We start from the raw sequence: 16,430 nt of genomic DNA on the forward strand, positions 1-16,430 counted from the left end.
CTCTAAAGAACAAACTGATGATTAGCAGAAGGGAGGTGGGTGGGGGATGGGTGAAACAGGTGATGGGGATGAAGGAGGGCCCTTGTGATGAGCACTGGGTATTGTATGGAAGTGTTGAGTCACTAATCTCTACACCTGAACTAATATTGCACTGTATGTTAACTAACTGGAATTTAAATAAAAACGGGGAGAAAAGAGAACATTTCTTTAACAGCAAAAAGAAAAAAAGCAGGATTTAATATTATGTGCCTTTTGATTACAACTTAGTGAATATGCATAGAAAGACAGAAAAATTGCTCCAGGTGTCCTGATTCTTGGCTGTACCCAGAACTTTTGAAGCTTAGGAAGGAATAAAATGGCTTGCTCCTTCTGAGAGTGGTAGCTCAAGGGTCTCACATTATCTTACCAGAGGCCCACCTCCTTCTGGACTAGGTTTTCCCAACAAGGGGTCTCCTCCCGGGGAGACAAGGCGGCGGTCAGCAGCTCCAGGTTTATATTTTCACAATCTAGCAATCTCAGCAAAAAGGGAGAGCCTCTACTTGGCAAAAGTTTTGACTCTCATTGGTGAGGTCTGGGTCACGCACCCTGAGTTAGGTTTAATGCTCTGCTGTCCCCCCACCTTGCAATTCCCAGTAATTTTTGAACTTGGGTCCTTGCATTTCCATTTTGCACGGGGCCCCGCAAATTACATAGCTGGTCCTGGGCTCATCCCAGTTCAAACCCACAGTCCGAGAATAGGAAGGTTGGTCCCCAGTGAAAAATAGGAAATTTTTACCAGACAGGAGGGATGGAGGAGTGGCAGACACCCACCCCAGAAGCTAATGGCAGTGGGGTGAGGGTGCCGTTGCATTTACTGCGAGGACTACTGTTATTACCAACACTATTATTGTTACAGGGTATTTTCTCTGCCGGTGCCCATGGTTCTTGGTCACGGCACTTCGAAGAATGAAGAGGTAGACCAGACAGAGCGGTGGGCAGCAAAGCAAGGTTCACTGAGTAATAACAAAGTGATCGTACAATGCTCCCAAGGAGGGAGGGGACCCGAAGGGGTTGCCACCTGAGTTTCTGAAGTCTAGGGGTTTTTATGGGCTTATTGGCAAACTGTTTTAATCTGATTAACCCTCCCTGCGCCTGTCGTCCGATCAGATTTTTGAAACCTATATGGGAAAGGGTGAAGGGCTCCTTTCAGGGTGGTGTAAAATCCTTTTAAGGGTGGTTTCCTTAGGGCGGGGGCCCCTTATCCATGCCTGCCTGCCTTCCAACTATCCTTCATCATTATTATTTTGCAATGTGGTTCTATTTCTCATTTAAATACAAAATAACCCTAAATAAAGGCAATGTAGTTCTCTCCCTTGGAACTGAAGTGAGAGCTGTCAGAACTGTGGGCTGGAGTCCCGGGTCACCATCCCTGCTCACCTCCACAAAGCGCTACTCCACCGCTTCCAGAGCTGGGCAACATCCAACAGTACTGGTTCAAAGCACCCCCTCGTGTCTGAAGCTAAGAGGGGTCCGGACCTGAATTATCTGGATCTGATGGATGACTTCATTTTTAACTCAGGAGGTACATTCCCTGGAGGTTCGTGGGGGAGTGGGGATGATGGTTTCAGATATCATCTCTCCTTTGACTCCTGATGCCAAGTCTGAGTTAGGCCTTATTTTTATTTCCATCTCACTGGGAAGAATACCAGGGTTAACTGTGGCTGGGTTTCCGGTCCAAGTTCACATCTCTAGAAGGTAGGAAGGGGATTGGAACCTATGTGTGTAAACTCCGAAGTCCAAGATTTGCCAAATCCTTTCTGCCTTGATGGCTGGAACAAGACCTTGAACCCTCTGATCACTGCTTCCTTAATATGAAAGTGAAAATACGCCCAACCCTTCACGAGAGATCTTAGGCCATCTTCCAACTTTCTCCCCTGCCAAATCCAAATGCACTTCCCGGTGGGAGGGGTGGGGGGATCCATCACAAAGGTTCAGAAACCTCCAAAGCCCTCCCAGACACAGATGTCACGCCGGGTCTCCACACACTCCCTGGAAGGGGGACAGAAGTCCTGGCTTGCCCGGAGCTCTCTTCACCAGGTTTCTACCCTCCTTTCCAGAGGTCCAATGCTGGGCAATCCTCATCTGTCATGAAAGTCCCTATCGTTACCTTCATTTTCCAAATACTATTTGTCTAGTTCCCTCGTGGGAGATACCTACAACTTTGCCATCATAAGCAACACCAGAATGCATTTCCTATAGGCCTCTGAGGATGTTTCCCTAGGAACACACCCAAGGGCACTACAGCTGGGTCCACAGGTACAGGGCCAGGACTAAGGGGAGGCAATGGGTGCCCAGAGTGCAAACTAAGGCAGCTTAGGGTCATTCAAGTGGAGAGTCAGCCCTGAGTGCAAGGGCCTCCCACATCTGGGCCCTAGAGCTTCTTTTGCTTCACCCTTGTCGGAGCCTTGCAAAGGTATGTACATATTTCATTTCTCTGCACCTGTCACATGCTCTGCTATCCATCCATGCCTGCACTTAATATCACCTGACCTGCTCATGATCCCAGGGTTCTGGGATCGAGCCCCTCATCAGGCTCCCTGCTCAGCCGGAAGCCTGCTTCTCCCTCTCCCACTCCCCCTGCTTGTGTTCCCTCTCTCGCTGTGTCTCTCTCTGCCAAATAAATAAATAAAATCTTTAAAAAAAATAAACAAATAAATAATAAATTAAAAAAATATATCACCTGACCTGCTGAACTGTGTTGCTTGCAGGGTTACGGTGGCTCTCAATCCTTTACTCCGCCTTCCTCTGGTCACCAGTGAGGGTGAGCCTTGTTTGTACACCTTAGCCATTCTGATTCTCCCTCTGGGAATGGCCTATACATATCCTTTTTTTAGGTTTCTTTTCTATTTTGCACTGATTTTCAGAAGTTCCTTGATTATTCTAGTTACAGCCTTCTGTTGGGATAAGGCATGGAGAATATCTTCTCCTAGCTTATCACCCACATGTTGATTTTTGTTTATAGTAAAGCAACATTTTCTATTTTGCTACAGTCACAGCCATCATATTTCTCCTTGTGTATTGAGCTTTAGAGGTAATGATAAATCCTTTCCTATTACAGAGATATTTCCTACATTCTAATTTATTAGCTTTACATTTTTACCTGTAATAACTAGATAATCTATTTGGAGTCTATGTATATGGTATGAGGTAAGAATCCAATTTTATTTTTTTCTCCATTATGGAAAGTCAATCTTTCCAGTGCCATTTACAAAATAATCTAGCCTTTCTCTAATAATTTGTGATTTTCTCTATTACATGCCAAGTTATCGTATTTAAATGAATTTATTCTGGACTCTCCAAACTATTCCACTTATCTATTTGTTTCTGTACCAATATCACATTATTTCAATACTACGGTTTTGTAATCTGTTTTAATGTCTATAGAGCAAGACCTTCCCTTCATTTTTCTTTTTCAAAATTGTCTTAGCAGATCATGGGCCTTTATTCTTCCATATATATCATAGTTTTCCCAGTTTCAACACAATCAGGCTAGAATTCTTCCTGGAATTCATTGAATACACAGATCATTTATGTTCTTTTAAAGTTAAGGTATTATCCCACTATTTATCTGTGCATTTAGGTCTTTAAAAAACATCCATATATTTGAGTTTTAGATTTAGCTCCTTAAAGGTCTTGTACATTTTTTGTTAGTTTCCTAACAAATTTCTAAATACTTCAGTATTGTGCAAGGTATCATATTTTTATTACATCCTCAAGAAATGTATTCTTATTGCAGAGGAATCCATTACTGACTTGATATTCTGATCTTATATGAGCTACTCTTATTCAGTGTTAATTGATTTGTCTGTTGATTCTCTTGTTTTCTATGTTGATGATCATTTGACAATAAAAACAATGTTCCATAACATGGGTGGACCTTGAGAGCATTATGCTAAGTGAGATAAGTCAGACAGAGAAAGATAAATGCTATATGATATCCCTTACATGTGGAACTAAAAAATCAAATCAAAACAAACAAGCAAAAAACCCTTGGAAAACCGTGGGGGTGGGGGAATGAGAGCTTAAGAAAGAGTACATACTCACCACTAGTAGGCAAAGAAGTCCTGGGGTTCTAATACACACTGCAGGAATTAGGCAACAAAACTGTATTATAAACACTAAACTTGCTAAAAGACCAAAATAAGAAGGAGAAGGCCAAGCAGCAGAAGCAGCTGCTTTTTTGCTTCCAGTCTTCTATCTCACTCAGTGTTCCCACTTTACTGCACTGGCCGGGACCGTCAGGTAACCATGTTGAATAGTGGCCGGGACAGAAAAACATCCTTGTCTTCTTTCTGACTTTTATTTTGTTTTATTTACTTATTTAAGTAATCTCTGCACCCAAGGAGGGGCTCGAACTCACCACCGGGAGATCAAGAGTCGCCTGCCCCACCCCACTAAGTCAGCCAGGCACTCCTCTTTCTGACTTCTAAAAGGCTGAGGAGATTTGGGTTTTAGCCTAGTATTTACAGGGGGTGAAATCTGCTCTTGAGGAGGAAGGCTGGATTGAGGAGAGCCAGACAGGAGGCAGAACGATGGATCCCCTAGGAATTGTTGCAGTAGCCCAGGAGAATGCTGTGGTCCCAACTGAAGCTGTGCAGATGAGTGCAGCAGAGAGAGCTGGGGGCAGAGCTGAGGGGATTCTGGAACAGATTACATTCCCGAGTGAGGATCCAAGACTGAAGCCCTATTTGGGGGTTGGCTGCCTGGTTGGGGAGATGGTGATGCTCTTCACTGAGGGCGAGCTTGGGGTTGAAGCAGATTTGGGGAAGGAAGGCGGGGTCCACTACAGATACGTTCGCCCACAGGAGGCTGTGGAATATCCAGTAGGGGTCTACCAGTCGTCTGAATAGAAGTGTATAGAACTGAGGGCAATGGTCTGGGCGAAGATAAAGATTTAGGTGTTAGGCGTAACAGCTCCAAGTGGTGTTAGTGAATGTTCACAAAGTTCACTAAAGTGCCCGGCGCATACGGGGTTGGCTGCTAGTAGAACTGTCAGGATTATCCGCACAGCGGTGGGAGTTAAAACCAGCAATGGACGGATGTCCTAGGGCCCTCCCAGAAGCCAAGGGGGCTGAGGCCGGAGCCCTGGGCGACAGCGACACCGGAGGGGCAGAGGACGACGAGGAGAGACAGCAGGAAGGGCGGACCGAGGACGTCTAGGGGAAGAGTACCAAGAAGGAGGGAGTGGCTCTGCCGAGACAGCAGAGTTATCTGGGAGTGAATGTGCCTTTCCGCGAATGGCCAAGCTTTACCCGGGCCTGTCTCTCCAGAGCCGGGGCTAGCACACCGCGACGCAAGCACTTGCCGCTCCCCGCCCGGGGGTCCGGGCCTCGGCAGTCCGGCTGCTCACGGCACCGGCCACGCCCCCGGCCCGCCCCGCCCCCCGGCCCGGCGGAGCGCCGGCGCGGGAACTGCCCGGCCCACGGCCCCGCCCATGGACGCTCCGGCCCCGCCCCTGCCGCGGGGCCCACCCCGCGGAGCCCCGGCGCCCGACCTGACCCCCGGCTCGCCCCCTCGCTTCGCCCGCCCCCGGCTGGCCTGCACAGGGAGCCGCCCGCTCAGTCTCCACGGCGGGCGTCGGGGCGGCACGAGGCCGCGCTCAGGGCCCCCAGCGTCTGGTCGCCGGGCCGCCGCCAGGTTCCAGCCGCGCTCCCGCGGCCGCGGCGGGGCGGGGCGGGGCGGGGCCCGGGGGCGGGGGGCGGGGCTGCATCACGTGGGTAAACACGCTGCACGTGGAGCTGAGACTCAGCGCGGTGGGCGGTGCAGGCTCGCGGCTGCCGGAGGGAGGCCGGCCGGCTACCGCGCGCGGCTGGTGCGGGTGCTGGAGGCGGCGGCCGGGGGAGGGACGCGCGCGCCAGGCTGAGGTTCGGGTGCCCCGTTCTGCTGCTGGGAGACAGTGGCACTGAATTCGGGCTTAGCCGTGCCAGGCCCTGCCCTAAGGGACGTAATAAACCTGCGATAGCCCGGTGCGGTGGGCACGGTCCCATCTCCCAGATGGGGAAGGCGGAACCGGAGCGCCTAAGAAACTTGTCCAAAGCCACGAGGCCAGAAAGTGGTGGTCCTAGGTCCTAGGTGGTCAGGTGGTCAGGTCCTAGGCCTGAACTCGGGCCTCCTGACTCCGCGCGTGGGCCCGGGTCCTGTTCCTGACGCCCTGTTCCCACCCGTGGGTTTGGAGCTGGCAGGGACACTCGGGGGAGGCCTAAGGTTCCCCGTTTGTGCGGCAGGGTGGCAGTGGGGCCCGCCTCCACCGGAGGCTCAGAAGCCGCGTTCGCCAAATGGTGGCGATAGCTTCCGCCCGAGCGTGGCCGGGATAGACCTGAGGGGGGTTTCTGGCCCCGCGTCGCCGCTCAGCCGCTCATCGGACCACCTCTCTTCTGGGACCCACCTGTTTGTTCCGGGAGCTGGGGGTCGTCAGCGCCCCCTGCATCGGGCAGCGTCCAAGACACTCGTGGGCTCCTTCTCGGAGCCGCCTGCTACCCTGGCCTCCCTCTCTCGTCTCTCCTCCTCTTCCTCCTCCTGCCCTTCCTCCCCCTTCTTCCCTCCTGCGTGCGCCCCGCGCGACCCCGAGGCGGCCGCCCCAGCCCTGGGCCGCTGCACGAGGTCAGGACGGGCGGAGGCCTGGGACTGGCGGAGGCCCGGGAGGGGCAGACAGAGTGTTCAGGATTCATCGAAGAGCGCGTCCCAGCCCCAGGGCGGATCTACCTGGCTCCATGGGCGGTACTTGGCGCTCTGGAAAGAGCACGCGCGCCTCGGGCTCCTTAGGGCCCGCAGTCCCTGAGAGGATACTTGGGCCCGACCCTGGGTTGGCTTTTGGGGTTCATATAAACTGGTTAATGGGATTAACCAATTCCGGGCTTCCTATGTAGTGTAGACACCTGAAACCGCCCGCTACCTCCTTCCATTTGACCTTGGGCAAGAGGCTGAACCATCCTGCCTCAATTTCCTCTTCTCTAAAATGGGGTGGTAGGAGACTTAAGTGACTAAATAAATCCTTGGTAACAGTGCTATGCATGTTGGTGCACACCCATACTCTGGCTGGGAACTGTGTTTTCCTGCTGTCGGAATCCCAGCCCAACCCCGGACCCCAGTTCTTTCCTCAAGATCTATTTTATGGTAGGTTCCTCACAGGCACCTTCCAACAGTGACTTGTCCTGATGCATTCACTGACAGGTCAAGACAGTGACACAGGCCTGTGTGGTGCCCCAGAAGCTGAACCCTCCTAGTTGCCTCCTTCCTGCTCACCTACCTAGTGACCAGCCTCAGCTTGTCTCCCTCTGATAATGCCGCTTCCTCTGCTCCACCCCCATGGGAAGACCAGCAGCCTAGCATGTTTGGCCACACCTGTTCTGAGCCTCCCTGAACTGCAGTGATGCTGGATGGGGCACCTTTATTCTACTAAAGAGGGAAAGTCTAACCCAGTGGTTTTCTGGGTAGCAAACAGGCTTTGTGCAGGAGAGGCCCAGCGTGGGGCTTTGGCTAGTGAGGACCCTCCTGATCTCTGTCTTTTTCCTCCTGGTCAGCCTGGAGGAATCACAGGTGCTGGTTTAAGGAAGAGGAAACCAAAACACAGGGAGACCTAGGAAAAGCCAGAAGGGAAAATTGGGGGGTTTGGGGGGCGGGCAGACTTCAATGGTGTGTGGCTGCCACCCCTGAGGCCAGGTGTTGGGGCAGGCTTCCTCACAAGGGTGTCCAGAACCTTCCCTGCATCCTGGGCCTGGCACAGGCAGTGGCCACACACCTGCAGCAAGAAGGATCCTGTTGTTGGAAATGGGATTTTTGCAGCAGCTTCAGATCTTTGCTGTCAACCATTGTTTCAGAGGGTTTCTGTTGTTTGTTTCTGTATTTGCTGCTTTCTCAGAACAGCATCCCTTTGCTTCTCCTATGGAGCCAGCTAGTTCAGATAGGGCTGACTCCAGCCCTGTCCCAGGGCCTGGCCCTGCTAGGCCAGTCAGGGCACTGCATCCCTCTGGCCGCAGTGATTAGAGAATGCATGGTCATGTGGCCCATACTGGACCAATGAGTGTCATCCTCAGCACTCTGGCTAGAGGTTCTGGGAAGGAGGTGCTTGCTGGTAGGAATATCAGCCTGGAGATACTGGCAGGTGCCACCTGGAGGAGGAGGTCAACTGAGGACAAAACAGAGCTGAGCAAGGGAGAGAGAAAGATTCCTGGCGATAGCATACAAATACCCAGATCCAGCCATTCCTGAAGCTATGTGTGCCCCTGGGCTATCCAGACAAAAGTATCCATGAATTCCTTGTTTCTCCTGTTTGAATTGTGTTTCACTTGCAGCTAAACATCTTATGTCATCTGGCCATCTCATTTCTGGATGAGAAGGCTGAGACTTGGGGGCTCCGGGCCACATGGCTTATCAGACATGGATCTGAGCTAGTAATCTGGAGAGTGTCTCTGGCAGGGGGCTCCTGCCTCCTCCGGTTTCTCTCAGTCTCCTGTGCTGTCCTTCCTGACCAGTGAATCCGTAGCCTCCGAGTCCACAGACGCCCTCGACTGAATATTCTCTGGGCCAGCGCTCCCTGAGTCTGTCTTGTCCATAACTGTACCTCAGGGTCAGCCACAGAGGCTCTTGGCAAACACTGGGGGAGAGAATTAATGAGTCATCAAAACCCCTGTGCCTAGTTGGGGTTATGGAGGGGTTCAGAAAATCAGGAACTCCCAGAGCTTCCTCTCTTCCACCCTGCCCCTGCCCTTGGCATGCACAACAGCCCCTTGTCCCCACTTTTACTGATGACTTTACCTGAGGCCTTGCTCCAACCCTTCAGTTCTTCCCTGGACCATCTCGTGGATGGCGGTATGGCCAGCGTTGGGCAGTGGAGTGAAGGATGGGCTTTCACTCTAACTCCCTTGCCCCGTACCCCTTTGTGCCACTCCAAAGGCTCAGGCACCCCAGAAATGCTTCCAGGAACACCCCCTGAGGGGCCATGGCCGCTCCCCACCCCCAGCACACCAGAAGGGGTGAGTGAGAATACACAGGAGGAGAGGGCTTGCTGCCGGGCCACAGGCTGTGCGCCTCCTGAAATGTGCGGCGGCACATCTGCCCAGAGAAAAAGGGAGGCCCGGAATCGCAAGCTTTGTTATTTTTACTTTTTGGTGTGAGGGGCCATCTGTGCAGGTTTGAGCTTGTCTGGAGGAACCCAGATTTGTAGATGAAATTCTAAAGTAGGATTACTTTGCAGGCTGTCACGCTGAGACTTTCTCCCCAAGCTGGGGTGGCAGTGCTGAGACTCATAGCGACAGCGCGTGCCAGGGTCCAGCAGCTGTTCAAGGTGAGCGAGCATGTGGGGCCCGCCACCAGGCCATCGTCAACCCCCACAGCGATGGTCACTCTTCTCGGCACTGGTGCCACCAGGGCTGCCCGGAGGGGCCTGGAGCGCCAACTGAGCACACGGGCCCCCACTGCCTGTCCGGAGGGGAGGAAGCCAGGGGGAGGAGGAGGCAGGCAATGCCAGCGTGCGACCGGGAGGAGCTCTGACCTCCTCAGCTGTTGCCTGTTCCTCCCAAACGACCTCCATGAGCCTGTGGCGGCACATGCATCCTTGGATATGCCCACGGCCCCCATCGTCAGCCACAGGACACCATGATCCCCCTGCATGGAAATTCCAGAACTTTCCTGTCCAAGCTGAAGCAGCAGGTGGAGCTGGCCACATTGGGCTCCCCTCTAGGACCTTCCCACAAACCAGGGCTATGGTGGGAAGGGGTGTCAGAGGGGCATCAATGTGCAAAGGGGGGCAGGAGGGTCATCCAAACCCTGTTCTGGAAGCCTTTTGTGGGCTGTTGCCGCTGAGAGTCCTAGCATGGGGCTCTTATTTTAGCTCCTGGCTGCTCACAGATTGTGCACCGCCCCACACATCCTGTGCTAGTCAAGTTAGTCTCCAACAGCAGCCTAAGCATCAGGTGGGCACATTCATCTGGTTAATTTGTAATAAGAAACATTGTTTCTGGCCTGGATGCTTTCCCTGGGCCCGCCCTGGGCCAGATGTGCGGCAGCCCATGATGGGGTGGCACCAAGGAGAAGGAGAGGACCCTGAGGTTCAGCATATCTCCGTTTGGAAACTTCGGTGCCATTCCTGACCGCTCCTCCTGGGCTCCAGTGAGGGAGGGTGATGATAGACCGGGGGTGGGGGGTGGGGAGGGAAATGCTCTGTGGCCCTTTCAGTCATCGCTGTGCTCCAACACACACTCCTTTCCCCAACTTATGCCAAATCATGAAACCCAATACCAATAGACAGGGATTGTGGGGAGAAAGCAATCCATAACCTGTATTTTTTCTTTCTTCAGAAAGAACCCTTGGGTGAGGAATGTGATTTCAGGTGCACCAAGAGGGGTCCTTGGCTCTGAAACACTGCTCCAGACACACACTCCCACACACACTGCCCTGCCACCCACGTCAGAGAGAGTACCCGTGCGCCGGATTATGGCAAAGCAGAAGGAGCGCGGCAGGGCCTGGGAACATGGCAAACAGCCACTGCTGGTGCCCTTGGCATTGCCCGGGTACCAAAAGGACAGGGCGAGGGGCCCAGAGGAGGGCTCCCCAGGCCCTGCTGGGCTCCAGGCTCACTCTGGGGCTGACTTCGCTGGGGAAGACAGCCCTTTTATTTTTTTTAACACAGAAACAAAAGGATGAAATCATTAGCATCAATTGGGCACATTCAGTGTAGATTACTGACATGCCATTGTTACGAGGATAAAAGAAATATAATTAATAAAACCCGCCCAGCCCGCCTTTTGTGCTCCCATGAATTCTTTATTGGCATCTGCATCTATCTCGTCCACAGACGAGCCCTCTCCTTCCACTGCCCTGGACGTCGCTAAAATGAACGGTGCAGAAAATCACTCTCAGGATCTAGAAACTCATCTTTTTCTGCTGCAATTTGTCTTCTGATGCCTCCGTTCTCTCCCTCCCAGGGCAGAAGTAGACAGAGCATTTTCTAGCAGTACAGCACAAGTTCCATTCAAGAAAGAACAAAGCCAGGCCCGAGCTCCCTCCCACCCGGGACCCTGTCGAGGGCCATCCTGCAGGGCCAGTTCCCTCGCAGGTGGGGGTGGGGGCATTTTTTGGAAGCAGCCCTGGAATCACACTTGCCCCACCTCCGGCCTTGACCAGTCCTAGATGGGCTGAGTGTCAAAGGTCACCCTGAGGGTCAGCAGACTGCCTGGCGGACCCCGGGGGAGGTGGGGCGGCCCTCAGCCCCTGGCCAGCTTCCAGCCCACCTGCTTGCCGGCCTGCTCTCTGCCCTGTGCACTGTCGCCCTGGCCCCCCACCCACCCTTGATGTCGAGAGAAACGAAACCTCCTTTGCATGACAGGAAGCAGGGAAGTTCCCTGAAGTGTACTGCAAACCTAAAAACACCCCAACCCAGGCTTTCATCACCACCTGGAAGACCAGCATTTGAAGAGAAACAGAAAGCCACTCTTAACCCCTGAGAGCCTGGGCTTACACCGAGAGAACACGCTGTGCTCTCCTGCCCACTGGGCAGATGAGGAGTCTGAATCCCCAAGTAGGTCAGTGATGAGCTGAAAGCCCCACAGACCTCGGGGTGAGAGCCGAGACTCTCCCGAAAATCCAGGAGTCTGAATTCCCATCGCCCGTGGGAGATAGACAGGTAAAGAACATGTCTTTGGACACCGAGATGTTTGTCCTGGGTTAAACATGCTCAAATAGCCTGCTCTCTCTGCCACTTTCCTTGGACCTTTCTGCGTTCTTCATCTGTACTGTTTTCTTGCTTTTGATAGAGTTAGGGGCCCCAGCTATTTGTCTTCCCCGGGAGGTTGGCAGTGTGTTGGTGAGGATCAATGGCAGGGATTCCCGGGCCAGGGGCAGGGGCGGTGGGGACTCTGGTGTTCTGCACGCTGTGGGCCCTGCTGGCCAGGCTGCCAGGGGCTGGGAGCCACAAGCCTATATGAGCTCTCCCAAGTTTCACATGTCGGCTCAAACACAACAGAGCCCCGCATGGCAGCACCAGCCCCACAGCCCAGATGGGCAGCCTCTGTTTCTACCCTGAGAGCCACAGGGACCCCGCGCAGAGTCAGGGAGTGATGGAGGACAGAGAAGTTTGGGGGGGGGGGCGCTTCAGACCAAGTCATCATCTCTCACGACGACAGATTGCTCGTTGTTTGTCTACAACAAGGTATAACTTGGGGAGGTGCTTAGCAAGAGGGGCACAGAGAACTTTCTGGAAGACTGGGGGAATGGATTTGTCTGTCTAGCTCTCTGTCTGATGATGCACTGGAGCTTTTGTATGTCATTCCACCCTTATGATCCCTCCAGGAACTGGAATTCAATGGTGTGTGGCTCCTTTGCCCAGAAGAAACGCTAGAACAGCAGAAGTCTGATTCATTTCTGTTCAGGTCTTGCTTTTCAGTTGGAATGTGGTCTTTTGCAAGTGGAAGATAGCGTGTATTCTTCTGGGCATGGAAGAGTACGAAATTTAATGAAAGTGACTACACATGTAAGAATCAATCCATTTCCCTCTTCATTCAGGGAGTGAATATTTAATAAGCGCCTATCATGTGCCAGGCCCTGAAATGATGTGCTAAGCAACGAAATCAATTGGCAAGCAATCACTGAAAAAGAAAAATGAGAGGGGGTGAGTTTGCATGGGTATGTCCGTTTTAAATGACTTAAGAGAGATAATTGGATGAAATAGCCCTGTACAAAAACCAGCAAATGTTTTGTGTATTCGTATGTTCATGTATGCATAGAAAAGGTTCTGGAGCCACGTACACTATTTTAACACCAAAACTGGTAAGGATGGCACCTCTGCGGGATTTTCACTTTCTCTGTTGTACATGTCCGCAGAAGTCTAATTTATCATATCACACGTGTTCCGCTTCCATAATCAGAGAAAAACCAAGGAAGTTAAATAATAGCAATTTTCACGGGAAGAAAAGATGGCTGTAGCAAGTGCTGGAGCAGCCGTGGGAAGATAGGCTCGCTCACAGTCCCTGGCTGGGAGGATCGATCAGCATAATTTGGGGAATTAGCTGACCACATCTAGTAAAGTTGCAGGGGCACACGCCCTTTGACACGGCGGCTCCAGGTCTGGGAATGTGTCCTGGAGGAACCCCCACACATGTGCCACGTGTGTGCAAGATGCTCATTGCAGCGTCGTCGGTGATGGTGATGGCATTGCTGACCTGCTCATGGGCCAGCCTGGGAGGGACTGTATACGTTGTGGGATAGTCACACAAGAGAAGACTCTATCACAGTTAAAAATAAATAAATCCAACCCTCCACGCGTCCATGTGGGTAAATCTTGAAAATAAGGTTGAAAGAGAATAGGAAGTGGTATTATTATAGGTAAGGTTCGATGCCACTGGTGTGGATTTTTAGGACACCCAGAGTAGTGTTTCTGTAAGTCTATTGCTTATGGAGCCAAATGTAAATGATAAAAGTCTAAACATATGTGTGGGAATCATCCACACTGACCTCAGGGTGATTGTTAACTCTGAGCAGGAAAGAAAGACGATGGGATGGGGGGAGGGAGACCAGGGGGCCCTTCAGTGGCATCTTTAATGTTGTATTCCTTTAAAAAAATGTGAAACTGGGGATGGGTCTCTGGGTAAGTCATCATATTCCTTTCCGCACTTGAACATGTTTGCCTGTCGGATGCGTGTGAACTGATCTCGCTGATGACTTGTGAATTGAGTGGCTTTCCTATGAGTATTGTGTATCGCCAGTGCCCATTTTTCCTAAGAGTATTAACAACGGGAAGTGAAGTAAGCAGTTTCCCTAGAAGATGGCAAAGTGCGCATGTTGGGGTGAGGAGATGTGCTGGTGGAGGCTCCCTTCAGACAGGAGGTACTGGGGACATCGGTGTGGGACAGACAGGGGTGCTCTCCGGCAGGAGGTGAGGGTCTAGCTGACTGTGGATGGGCTGACAGGCAGGGGTGCAGGCGTAGAAGTCGCTGTGGCCTGAAAGGAGATGGGGGGCAGTCACTGAGGCAGGGCCATTTAGAAATCACTGATGCATGGAGCGCACAGTCCTTTTCCCGGGACCCTGAGAGGCAGAACTCAGGGCTTATTTCTTCAACTTCTGCCTCCAGGTGTAGCTCTGAGCCCATCATTGTCCCCTTCACAAACACCAGCTCCCTGCTGCCAGGGACATTGGGACATACGAGCCTGACTCGTAAAAGCCCATTGTGACGTGGCCTCTGTCACCTCCGCTGCATTATCTCCTGCTTCCTCCGCTGACTCGTGACCCTGACCGCTCTTCATCAGCTGGGGGGGGCGGGCCCTCTCAAATAGGCGTGGCAGCTCTGCTCCAGGCCCTTCCCAGGCCCCCACACTCCCGGGGTTCCAGACCCGCTCACCTGAGCTCTAGGATCGCATCCCACATGCTTTGGTCTCAAGTCCTGGTGGTGCACAGCAGGGCTCAGGGGCTCACGACAGAGAGCACCCCGCGCACCACACCGGGGAAGCCAGCATCAGACCAGAAATCACTGCAGTCAGCTGCCACACAATTTTTGGAAATGACATTGGTCGGGAAAAATGATTGAAAGGATAGGTGGGGTGGGGGGGTGCAGAGGGAGTCCTTATTCCATGCAGGACAGCGTTGCCCTCCCGTCTGAACCTCCTGGGAAATAGTACTTGGTAAGCCTGTGACTCCGAGCACATTAGAGTCTTTGGGAGCTAAATCTGGAGTTGGGATGAGGTAGGAAAAAAATCTATGCTCATTGAATACAAAATGCAATTGTCTGTCAGTGCAGGAACTGAAGTATCTGCAGCAAATTATATTTAAGACTCTATTGTCGCAGGCAGATTAGCTAATGCTTGGTTTTAAGTACAGGCTTCTAATGCTATTACTCCTGGTTAGCTCTGCCTGGCAGGTAACCTTGTGGAACAAATGGTTGCATTGCTTGAATAACATATTTGATCAAACAGGACAATTCTTTCAAAAATTGAGTTCTCTGTGGCAATTTGAGACCTGTAATCAGCAAATTAGATGATTACAGCAGGGATAAAAATAGTCTTCTAACAATGTCCAAGGTATAAATGTGATTTGAATTTCAAAATGTTGAACATGCGGTAGGAAAATGCACGGTTGGGTAAATATGACTAGACATTATCAGATTTGATTTCTCTTGCCAACCCTGCTCTGAGCTAGAGCCTAATTTTGCCCAAATAAACTCCAATCTCGTTTGTGTCTGAGTCTATCTTGCACTGTCTGTGCTCCAAATCTTCAAGGGCTCAACGGCTTTACTTATCAGCCCTTAGGAACTTAGAGTCCACGTGAACCTTAGCATCATTTATCCACTCGGTGTGAAATCCACGCAGCAATGAGTTGTCCGAGGTCCACACAGGGAAGATGGCGTTGGAAGGACTTCCACACCCATTACCTGAAGACCAGTGTTTTCTTTCTACGACACAGAGGACAGGGACAACCAGAGCAACTCTGGGGAGGTCTGGTGACTGAACTGTGAGCTGGGGCGTGACATGAGGATGTGGTTTGCTCTACCACAATCCAATCAGCCCTCATGGTTGGTCAATAAGTTACTCTTAGTTTCTCCTCTAACACAAGGAAGTCAGACTAAGAGGCCACGTCACCTCCTTCTCTGGGTCCCCCTGCTCACCACCTCTGCCTCAGAGCATTTGCTCATCCAGGTTGACCAGAGCTGCCATTTTCACCCCCATGTCTGTTTGGCATCCCCCAGCCTCAGCCGGTTTTAGCTGAATGGCAGAACAAAAATGATTTGGCAAATGGGTATGCAGAGCCAATCAGTGAGGGACCAAAGTTTGTGCTGACTACTAGCAAAAGGAGGAGCTCCTTAAAGCAGGGAAACTTGATGTTACTTACTAGTGGCTCTTAGGGTTTCTGGCAGAGCCACAGAAAATATTGATTCCTGTGGATTTCACTTATCCACTCAGGACGCAACCTTTATTAGCACAGATGATTCAGAGCTACCCATGGCAACACTGCCATTTAATAAAAACGAAACCAAAAACCTGATGTCCAGAAATGCAGCACTCAAATTTGCTTATAAGGCATTCTCATTTCAGCAGCCCCAGTAGCACTCTGTGACAATGTGTGGGCCAGACGGTCCATGAAGTAGTTAGTACCTGCCTCGAACATGTGTTCAGACCAGTGTCACCTCCCCTGTCAAGCCTTAAAACTTATCCAAAGCTTTGAATATAGAAATGTTTTCAGTGCCATGTTTTTGCATAGAAAATGCCAAATGTAAATTAACCACTTATAGGATTTTTCCAACAAGCCACTTACGAATGGTCACCATTAAAAATTCATTGCTTTTTAAGGTGGGAGCATCTCTGCCTGAGATGAGGAAATAATTAGCTCAGAGTACCATCTGACTAAATACCAGGACACGTAGATTTATAATGCATTTATTTGGAACACCATATTAAAACTTGCCAGA

At 51.5% G+C, this 16,430-nt stretch overlaps 1 long non-coding RNA gene across 1 annotated transcript; it reads left to right on the forward strand.

The window, feature by feature from the left end:
• Positions 1–11,444: 11,444 nt before the first annotated feature.
• On the forward strand, positions 11,445–16,401 carry LOC112810648 (uncharacterized). The gene is made up of 3 exons (XR_003204866.2): positions 11,445–11,659; positions 12,538–12,643; positions 15,267–16,401. It is a non-coding gene; the product is annotated as an uncharacterized lncRNA (long non-coding RNA).
• The last annotated feature ends 29 nt before the right edge of the window (positions 16,402–16,430 follow it).

Source organism: Callorhinus ursinus, unplaced genomic scaffold, assembly GCF_003265705.2.
Source record: "Callorhinus ursinus isolate GAN/ISIS: 27379988/994484 unplaced genomic scaffold, GSC_fseal_2.0 scaffold127, whole genome shotgun sequence".
NCBI lineage: Eukaryota > Metazoa > Chordata > Mammalia > Carnivora > Otariidae > Callorhinus > Callorhinus ursinus.